Source organism: Lygodium microphyllum, chromosome 12 (genome assembly GCF_053477565.2).
Source record: "Lygodium microphyllum isolate KBCC chromosome 12, Lygodium_microphyllum_v1.1.10, whole genome shotgun sequence".
In the NCBI taxonomy this organism is placed as follows: Eukaryota; Viridiplantae; Streptophyta; class Polypodiopsida; order Schizaeales; family Lygodiaceae; genus Lygodium; species Lygodium microphyllum.
The window spans coordinates 51,543,170-51,552,803 of record NC_141146.1 but is presented as its reverse complement, the minus strand read 5'-3'; the positions used below and the strand labels follow the sequence as shown (position 1 = coordinate 51,552,803).

The following is a 9,634-nucleotide window of genomic DNA, read 5'->3' as shown; positions in this document are numbered from 1 at the left end:
AGTTACAGCAGCAATAAAAGACGAGTACAGAAGATCCTCAGAGGTATATACAAGAGGTTTAGAAAACAGTTTTAGTACAGATCATAATAATGTCCAATACTATAAGGAATTTGAAGTCACAAATCTGTTCTCGGCATAGGAGAAAAACCAGCAAAATCACTCCTTAATACAAAACATCAATACTCGGTAAGTCTTCCCTCGGGTAACAATAATTTAGTACATATGAATGGAAATTTTCAGTCATGAACAGACTGGAACCTTATTCTGTCATCCAACCACGATGAGATATCATTAAATATGATGGTCACATTGTCATCAGACTTCCCTTGCAGAAGAAATTGCATCATCCCTTTATAAACTCGTATGATCTTCTCTTTGCTTTTTGCACTGTTATACAGAGCCTGGTTATGTGCCTGCAATAAATTCCCAGTGTTGTTTTGTGAGGCATCAATCAGAAAAAGGCCTCTACAACCAGTAAAGGCTTCTCTATTCTCTTTGCTTTCAAAGCTGCTGTGAAACAGTTACCAAATTCAGAATTCTGCACAGTTATTGTGAACACCAATTCTTTGTCAAGCACAGAGGTTTTGATTTTCCAAGTCCCTGACATATCCATGAATGGCTAACATGAAGGGGTTTTGCAACAGTATCACCTCCTGCATCAAATATAAAGGTAACTCTCTCTGCCCATGGTGTGTTGGTGACCTCTGCAATGCAGCAGGATAGATTTTTCTCATTTCCATCGAAGCAATAGTAGACACTCAGTGGATTCTGCTCATAATCAACACTAGTAGGCACAGAAAGCAAGTATACTAGGCCCACGGTCTGCGCGATACTGCGAGCTTACTGAGCACTCAAGTGATGACGAGAGGCTGCGGAAACGAACCAGAAAGGTGCAGAATCCAGGTTGACGAGGGTATTTCGGACGTGATATGCGAACTTGTGATGGACGGGCTCTTCTGAAATCGATGCTTTTCCGTTGAAGCCTCCTCCTCACAGCATCTGTCACAAGCAGCTGTCAATGCTTATTGCTCCCAAAAGTGTGCAACGAGGTGATAACCAAAGGTCTCTCTGATTATTCCTGCGCCGAGTTCCATCTTCCCAGTTGCAGAGCCTCTTCGATTCCCCATTCCTCTGCTTTATGCTCTTCTTCCCCATTTCTGGATTAAAGCGCCATCAGGAGACAAACTTCTGCTCTCCTGATCTGTGTAGCTGACACTATTCTCTTCTCTATCACTCAGCACTATTCGTGCTTCATCACTCAAATCGGATACAAGTCGCATGGGCATGAAGTTTCGTAGTATTCTCGGCGTAGCTGGGAAGCCGCCTGTTCGTCCTCCGTCGAAGCATCCCTGTGTACCCTCCCCATCAATCCTCGAATACTCTTCCTCCTCGTCCCTGTCTTTTCTCCAATCCTCCCTCTTACATACGACTCTGCCTCAGTCCGCACTCCAATCCCTGCGTGTCGACCCTTTCTCCCCTCTGAATTCTGTTGATTTCGATTCTTCATAATTCTCTGTTTCCCCCCAAAAAGCCTTCTTTTTCAAAAATAGCCATCCGTGGCAAAGCCTCCTTTTAAAAATAGCCCAAAAGCTTCTCTTTTTCCCCTCAAAGCACGGCTCTGTCCCAGAAAAAATTGTCATTTGTCGAGTGCTCAGTGCTGTGGTTGGTTTGCTTCCTAAATTAAATTCTGAGGCGGCATTTTGCGACCATGACTTTGACCTGCCAGCTGGAAGGCACGAAAAGGTAGTCCCATTTCTTTGATACAACATCCCGATTCAGTGTTGATGGGTTACGGGCATTTGAAAGCTTTGCTGACGAACGAGGAGGTTGCATTGTCAAATGCAAATCATTCATGTCCACATCACGATATCCACTCTTTTCTTCATCCTGTTTCTCTAATTGTGATGTCCTCTTCAAAAGACGATTATTGTCAAGTGCATCCATCTGCAATTGCTTTTCCAAAGTTCTGATTTTGCTTTTCCTTCCCTGACTAACAGCAGGACAGGTTAAATCATGTGATGAATATTCTGAAGAAAAATCTTCCGAGCTTTGGAATACTGAAGATAATATGCCAGACACAACTACTGGGATAGTATTCTCCTCAATTTGACTACTATTGAAAGGAGATGCTTTTGTTGATGCTACTTGTTCTGACTCATCAATCAAATTAAAATTCTCTTTGTTGCCTTTCAAATCTGTACCTCCTAATTCACATGCATCCTCTTTTGTACCACCAATGCCAAGAAAGTCATGAAATACAACTTCTTTTCTGGCCATAGAGATGTCATGACAGAAAAGTGCACCATAGTCTCATATACCCTCGTCATGGACGCAAATAGCTGAATTCCCTTGTCAACATAGCCAAGGATAAGGAAACTCCAAAAAATACTCATTACGTTGTGGTATGCAGTCAAACATATGCTGAACATCAAGCAATCTCCCACATTTGGCATATTTATCCTCCAATGTACTTCGATTTGCATCTCTTGGAAATAGTTTAGTACTTCCTCACAAAACCCATAATCGGCATATCTTAAAATATCAAAAAAAATCCATGTTCTTCTCTGTCTTCAGCATAGAATGAAAGAGCAAACATAACAACTAAGTATGTACAAAGTATCAAATCACACGCACAACTTTTGGGTGGTTTTCACACCTCGAATGCACAGCAATACGACATCCACCCCCTCTAATCCTGCGCATCCTCCGGATGGGCCAACTACCCATGATCATTATCATCAAGATCCACAAACAAATTAATCTCTTCGTTATGCGTTTCCGGTAGATCAACAAGATTATCAGCCATATCATCTGTCTCTTCCATTGGAGTTTCTTGTCGTTGTTCTTCTCTTGAAAATTCTTCCAATGCATAATCCTCATCATCTCTTTTCTTGAAAATCTTGATTCTTTTTCCAGCAATAGGCACTCTAAGCACTGTCCCATCCAATTTAGTCAGCTCATATGTTGCATTATCAAAAACATGTCTAACTATGTATGGCCCAAACCATCTTTTCACCATCTTCCGAAGTGCAGTATGCTGATTTTCAAGGCTGCTATCAAAGACCAATACCCAATCTCCCTCTTCTATTGCTCTAGGCCGCAAGTGATGCCTGCTATCAAACATGTCCTTGTTCCTTAGTCTAGCAACTTTCAACCTGTCAATAGCTAGCTGAATATCCTCAGGTCTCCTCTCCAACTGTCGAATCCGAAGAGCTAAGAGCTCCTCTCTCGTCAAATCCTCCTGCCAAGGTAAAACTGACCAAGTCAAAGCACAAGTCTCAATCGGCATAACAGGTTTCTGACCATACATCAACTCTGCAGGCATATATCCTGTGGTAACACTATGAGTCGTACGATCAGCCCACAAAGCAAATGGTAGAAATCTTGGCCATTCTCCAATCCGTCCTCTGCATGCTTTGGCTAATGCTTTCACTATCGGCGGATGCCCTCTTTCACTCTTTCCATTTCCCTCTGGATTATATGCTGTGGTTAGAGCCAATTTGATTCCTAGCTGAGAGAAAAACTCCCTAGCTTCATCTGCATCCAATTCACCACGATCCGCAGTGATCTTACCCACACAACCATACCTGCAGAAAATTTCCTCCAATAAGAACTTACACACTGCACTAGTGGTCTTCGTTCTCAAAGATCTGCCCTCAACATGATTAGTAAGATCCTCTCTAGCCAAAACAATGTATCTCATCTGCCATAGACCCATAGGCATGGTAACCAAATCAACTACCCACTTATAATGAATGCATAGCGGATAGGTCGGATGAAGCTCATCTCTATGACGCACTACTGAATACATCTGGCAGTCTCTGCAAGTCTCAACAAAGTGAGAAACATCTCTGTACATGCCTTTCCACCAATATTTCTCCCTGATTTTCTCATAAGTAGCCCATACTCCTCAATGACCAGCCTAAGGACTCTCATGAAACTCCCTCATCACCTGTAACTGTGTCTCTCTATCGCAGACAACCCGCAAAGGTAATCCGCCTCTTTTCTTCGGATGCTTCCAAAGAAATCCATCCTTGAGAAAATAACCATAAGCTTTCCTTCTGATCTTCTTGAACTCTTCATCTGTCCATTCATCTCTTTTGCTTAGTGTACTAAGGTACCTGCCAATCTGCAACCAATCTCCAACATAGAGCTCTTCTGTGAAAGCCACAATATCATAGACATGACAAACATGATCAACCATAGTGGTTGAAATTTTTGCATCATCCTCTTCTGCAAGTAGAGTCTCCTCATCATCATATCTGGCTCTAGACAACATATCTACCACTGGATTATCCTTCCCTGCTATGTGTTTAAATTCCGGATTTAATGACTTGATGTATGCAATCCATCTCAACATAGCTATATCCGAAGTAGAGCAACTCGTGATCATACCAATCAATGGCAAGCAATCTGTCTCTACCACAACTGAAGCTCCAATAAAATACTCCTTGTCACATTTGAGAGCCGTGACAATCCCCAATAATTCCCTCTTGATTTGCGGATATCTCCTCTGTCTCTCGTTTAGGACTTTCGCCCCAAACCGAATAGCATACCTATTTCCATCTGCATCATCTTGACCCACAGCCCAACCTATGCCAATTGGACTAGTGTCAACTGTCAATACAATAGGCCTATCACAATTATAATCCGCTTTCTTGAGAGTAGGAGCATTCTGCAATAACTTCTTCAATTTCCGCATGGCTCTAGCGTGGCTCTCATCCCAATAGAATTTCTGCCCCTTTCGAAGCAGCTGATACAAACAATCTACTATGTGTGCAAAATGAGGTATCCAAATCATATAAAACACACAAGCACCAATGAATCTCCGTACCTCTGAAGTAGTAGAACAATACTCTGCAATCTTGCCTATAGCATTCACCTTATCAGGTGAGGGTTTCCTGCCATAATATCCACACATATGCCCAACAATGACAACCTCATTCACTCCAAAAATAGATTTTTGCCCTGAAAGTGTCAAGTTCACTTCTTCTAACCTGGCCAAAATCTTCTCACATGCTGAAATATGATCAACCACAAAGTATCTGCATCCCTGCTCATTTAGGCTTTCATTCTTCTCTTCTTCTGCACACCCCTTAATGGGCACATCATCCAAGAAAGGCATAGTAAGCTGAGGTATGTAATCACGAAGGACCTTATGCATGTCATTCATCATATGCGCAACAGAATTAGTGGCACCTTGAGGCAAGGTACACATCCTGACAAGCCCAATAGGAGTTCTCATGGTGGTTATGTCCCTGCTTTCCAAAGCCAGCTGAAACTGATCATAACCTGAATACAAATCACCCAAAGAATAGATGGCACGTCCAGCAAATGCCTCTGCAAACTCATCCACAACTGGACCTATACCAACATTCCTGATAGTAACTCTATTCACTGGCTGCATGTCCTGAATAAATCGAAGAGTACCATTCTTCTTTGGAACTGTAAACCACCTGTTTGAGTATGGTGCAGATGAAGGCTCAAGGATTCCCATTCTGATTTTCTCATTCAATAAATCAATCAGCTTTGGCAAGTGTGCTTTAGGCACTGGAATAGGTCGGAGATTCCATGGAATATGAGGAATAGTAAAAATGACCATAGGAGCAACAATATCAGGATTTACACATCCAATCTCATGTGGGACAAAAGCAAATCCCCTTCCATGACGCTCAAGCATATCCTGAAAGCATTGCTTCTCTATGGGTAACAAGAAATCACCATTTCCAATTTTCAATTCAGCAAGTGTCTCTGCTGAAAATTTATGACCAATATGCTCCGGATTCCTCAAAATTTGCTGTTTAGCAGCCCTCTCTATTTGCTGATCACTGTCAGGTGGAAGCGGTACAGCAACCGGCTTCACCTTCTTATCCACATTTTTGTATTTCGTGTCAACCCTGGCTTCATTATGCTCTTCTGCATTACATAAACCTTGCTGTAAATCAGCAATTCTGCACTCCAATGGCTGAATATTCTCAGCCCTCTGCTCTATGGACTACATAGAAACAGCCCCAAACTCTGAATGCTGAAATATTTCAGCAGTAAACTCTGTTGGCTGAGAATTTTCAGCCCTCTGTCTCTCTGAAAGCTGATCATAACGAGCTGAAAACTCTGTTTGCTGAATTTCTTCAGCACTCAACACTCTTTGCTGAGTTTCCTCAGCCTCTGACTCAATTTGTGACACAAAATCTGCAATTTCATGAAACATGTCCATGGATTGCACTAATACATTACCATGACAATTCAGCATATCAGTTTTCAGCATATTTCCCATCTCTGCCATCGTATCTGCACAAATCACACTGTCATACATACCATCTATGTGCTCATCATCCTCCAAAATTCCTGCATTTTTCAAATTTCTCTCCTTCCTGCATATATACTGCCTGGAATCTCTAGACAACCTAGAAGTCTTCTGATAACTCATTGAACTGTTTGCTGAAATCCCAACATAACCGGAGGAGAAAACACTGCTGCTGCCAGGAGGCGAGAACTCCAATCTCCTCTCCTCTGTACCACCGTCGTCTCGCGAAACGGCGGTACCTAATGAAAACCCGAATCTCTCACAGTGGGCAAGGGTGCATCTCTGAGAGTATCCCTGTTTCTAACATGGTTCACACATACAGTCATAAACTGAATTGCTCTCATACCATCTTTACTGCAAATCCGTGCATAAGCAGATCCATCATCCATGACCTTTGTTTCCATACGCATCTCTGTAATGAATGGCTGTCCAAGAATTATGGGATAAGAGCATGAATCCTGCACAAAGAAATGAAAATCCTCCTCTACATCACCAATAGAAACCCTGACACTAGGGCAAGCAGCATATAAATCACCTGCAGTGTTATTGGCGGCTCTCATACGCCACCCATGCTCTACATCCATAGGCCATCTGTTACTCTCATAAACTCCACGAACAATGAGATTAATCTCTGAACCATGATCAACCAATGCAACATAAGGCACCTGTTTCTCTCCAATCTTTACCATCGTCTCTGTAGTTGCCCTAGCCCAATGGCTCCGCGAGAAGTGACTACGCGGTATCAAAACAGGCTCATCAATTTCAGCATAATGCATAGGCTGAACCCTCTTCTCTACCTGCGGCAAAACAGAAGCATTATCAACCATAACCTCATCATCATCCTCATCCAACTCTCCAATCAAAACTCCCTGTGTGTCAGCGGTAGCCAATGCATGTCTCTTCCTCTTCAGGACCTCCTGAAACTGATCCTGAAACTCTCTTTTTGAGATGCCCAAAATCTCAGAAATAGTGAAAGTCACCTCACTGCCAAGTATCTTATCATTAAAGATTTTCTTCATGTCTGTAGATGTCTCAATGTCGGACATCAATCTGAATCCTGGCTGCTTTCTCTCTCTAGGCTCTTGCCTCTTTTCTCTCTTTTGAGCATCCTCCATCTGTCGATCTGGCCCTGGTCTTGAAGATGGTCCTGCAGTAGGTGGAGTAACAAACTCACCCCCTCTAGTCTTCTTAGCTGCACTTGGATTTTCTTCATCCCTCTTACGCTTCTCCTCAACAAATACATCTGCACCATGAGATTTAGCCAAATAAGCATAAATAGAATACCTGTCAACAGGCGAGTCCCAACCTGTCTCTGATCTGATGCTAGAGCCTGCGCTAGTCAAAACAGTTTGCTGAATTTTCCCCTTGTTTGCAGTCTCCATAGCATAAGTCCATAGTGCGGACTGAGTCTCTGATCCCTTCTCAATCTGTACCCCATATGCGGAAGCATCACCTCTAGCTGTCACATAAGAAGTACGCGCAGCCTTGTCCTCCACTAACTTCTTCATTCCACCTTTACCAAAGTTGGTAGCAAGTGGAGCTCCTGTCTCAGTCAACCAAATCTTACCATCTTGCCCCCAATATACCAAATTCTGCCTCCTTGCATCTTGGAAAGAGTCACAATCCCTGCAATGCTGATGCTCCATACTATCACACCAAATACATCTCCGATCTCTCCTAGGAGCACTAGGAGCACTCCTAGGTGCAGTAGGAGCACTAGAAGAAGTAGTAGGCACAGTTGAAGCAAACTGCTCCTTCAACTTTCCCACCAACTCCGCTTTAACTGACTCAAGTGTCAAATCTGTGATGCCTTTGATTATATCATCAAGAGAGGTAGGCACCGATGGAGTGGATGGTTTTGGAGCAGAAGATGTAGGCATCGGTCATGGAACAGGAGGAATAGGTGGAGTAGAAACAGTAGGCACTGGCATAGGCCAAGAAACTGGCTGAGGAGGAGAAGAAATAACAGGGATAGAAGTAGGCATAGGAGCTGATGATGGTGTAGGTGTCATGGAACCATTCTGTAGGCGAGTCTTCCATATCCTTCTCTTGGTCAAAGTCGAGACTGCATCTTGAGCATCCTGCCAATCAGTTTTAAGACCCATAGGCTTAATGCGATCTTCAAGAAGCTCACCCAATTCTTCTTGAAGAGCAGGATTTGCAGCTTGCAAGAAAAGCTCAACTTTTTCAACATCCAATGCTCTTTGTTCAATGGCATCAAGCTGACTATACCTCTCTTCGAATTCTCGAATCAACTCCAAAGCAGCAAGACCTTTGTTTAGCATGTAGACCCACTCTCGCAATGACCGCCGAGTAGCCATACCAAAGTCCTCAAGGAAGTATTCTTCTTTTAGAGCCTTCTTAAAATCTTGCCAATGTGTATTTTGAATAAAAAGATCAGTCACCTTTGTTCTCAAAGCAGGTGTGACAAGACGAAGGAAGTACTTACTCATAAGTCCAGCAGGAACTCCAAAAAATCCCATCTTGATCTCATATGTCTTCAAATATGCTGAAACATTATGCCCGTCAAATAGCTTCTTCTCACTCTCAACTGCTTCAATAGCCTTAGTCGCGCTGTTTGCATTATCCTGCTCCGAATAGAGTTGCCTTTGCTGAGACAACTGCTGTTGATGCAATTGTTGTTGCTGCTGCATATACATTTGTGTTTGCTGATTTTGGAGCTGCATATACATGGACATATTCTGCAAAATCTGTTTTAGATCCTCCGTTGAAGTACTTGACGTAGCAGTCATTGATGGAGCTGAAGTAGAGGCAGCTGGAGTTGTAGAGGAAGCTGAAATAGAGGCTGAAGTGTCTCCCATCCTGAAATTTCTGCGACGCTTTCACGTCGGGTTCACCAAAAATGTCGAAGGGTTTTCGAAAGCCAAGTCGCGACCACTGAGGACTTTGAATAATTTCAGGATAGAAGGATAGATCGTCAATAGTGGCGGCCTCCACAAAGGATCATTTTTATATTTCTTCAGAATAGTTACAGCAGCAATAAAAGACGAGTACAGAAGATCCTCAGAGGTATATACAAGAGGTTTAGAAAACAGTTTTAGTACAGATCATAATAATGTCCAATACTATAAGGAATTTGAAGTCACAAATCTGTTCTCGGCATAGGAGAAAAACCAGCAAAATCACTCCTTAATACGAAACATCAATACTCGGTAAGTCTTCCCTCGGGTAACAATAATTTAGTACATATGAATGGAAATTTTCAGTCATGAACAGACTGGAACCTTATTCTGTCATCCAACCACGATGAGATATCATTAAATATGATGGTCACATTGTCATCAGACTTCCCTTGCAGAAGAAATTGCA

At 42.6% G+C, this 9,634-nt stretch overlaps 1 pseudogene; it reads right to left on the bottom strand.

The window, feature by feature from the left end:
- Positions 1–343: 343 nt before the first annotated feature.
- Positions 344–1,286, bottom strand: LOC148027760 (uncharacterized; annotated as a pseudogene).
- Between the last annotated feature and the right edge of the window lie 8,348 nt (positions 1,287–9,634).